A 1672-nucleotide genomic window follows, 5' to 3' on the forward strand; every position below is an offset into this window, starting at 1 on the left:
ACAATGCGTGCAATAAGCTTTTATGTTTGATATCCATATATAGTTTCCAATTTCAGCCCACAATGCGTGCAATAAGCTTTTATGTTTGATATCCATATATAGTTTCCAATTTCAGCCCACAATGCGTGCAATAAGCTTTTATGTTTGATATCCATATATAGTTTCCAATTTCAGCCCACAATGCGTGCAATAAGCTTTTATGTTTGATATCCATATATAGTTTCCAATTTCAGCCCACAATGCGTGCAATAAGCTTTTATGTTTGATATCCATATATAGTTTCCAATTTCAGCCCACAATGCGTGCAATAAGCTTTTATGTTTGATATCCATATATAGTTTCCAATTTCAGCCCTATTTATACAGCAAACTATATATAATTTTTTTAATAGAGCAATTTTAATTTTTTATTTTATTTTTTTCACATACATTTTTTTCTTTAAATAGTGATTTTTTGTTTTAAGTACAGTTTTATTAAAAATTGCATTACTAATCTAAAATATAAAAAGAGAAAAAATGTGATACATATATCCAAATAAAAAAACTTAAATATCAGAAAAAGAAATCTTATATTAAAACATTTAAAAATAACATATCCAATAAAAATAGTTGTAATATATAAATTGAGACAACAATTTAATTTAAATTAATGTAAAACGAATTTAATCAAATACCAATATTAGAACTAAATTACTTAAATAATATTTAATTTATTCTAGTCCTTAGACACGTATAGATTAGAGTCATTCTCGTAACGACAACCAACCGAAACACCATAAGTTTGGATATTTAGAATTCGTGCAAATTCATATCATCCTCTTGTTAAATAAGTTTCATCATCCGCTATCCATGTAATACGGCAAGGTATAGAATTGTCACACCAAGAAACTAAACTGACCCTTATTCCCCTCAATGGCATTGCATTGATGCAAAAGAAGGTCTATAATTTCTGAAAAAAATTATAAAATTATTTTAATAACGAAAAACTTAAAATAAAAAAAATTAATATATTACCAATCGTTAAAATTACATATCCGTGTTTGACACGAATTTAGCAAAACTAAACTTAAATTGAGAAAATTCAATCTCATTATATGCTCTATTTCAAAAATCTCCAGGCAGACGTAGAAAGCATGAAAGAGATGGAACTTAAATTTGGCCTACAAAGCTCCGCGGAAAAATTCCTTAATAAAAAATCGAGCTCATCCCAAGAAAACTAATTTTACCCACGTTCTATTAGATTGGTCATAATATATAAGTAGATCCAACCATCTTTCGATAAAATAGAGTTTACTGTCTCTTCTTTGGATGCTTACATCCATGTAGTTAGAACCCAAATCAGTGAATATAACTCGATAAGATATTTCATAGATGTATGTAATGCATTGTAAACGATTGTGGGAAAAGACAATCGCACTAGAACATTAGACAAAAAGAATAAGTTGGAGTAAGAACAATCATTAAATTATCAAAAGAATAATTTAATAAAATGAGTATATAAAAAATACTGTACAAAATTATAAATTGTACCTTAAAATGATTAATTTCGATGAAAAATGAAGAATACATTCTATGAGAAATAATAAAAGAAGAATAATAAATTTAAAGAAAATGAGTCGACTCTCGTATCTAGATCTAGACTCATGTACCACAAAAAAAAAACTCTATAAGTC

This window comes from Arachis duranensis, chromosome 8 (assembly GCF_000817695.3).
Source record: "Arachis duranensis cultivar V14167 chromosome 8, aradu.V14167.gnm2.J7QH, whole genome shotgun sequence".
Lineage (NCBI taxonomy): Eukaryota > Viridiplantae > Streptophyta > Magnoliopsida > Fabales > Fabaceae > Arachis > Arachis duranensis.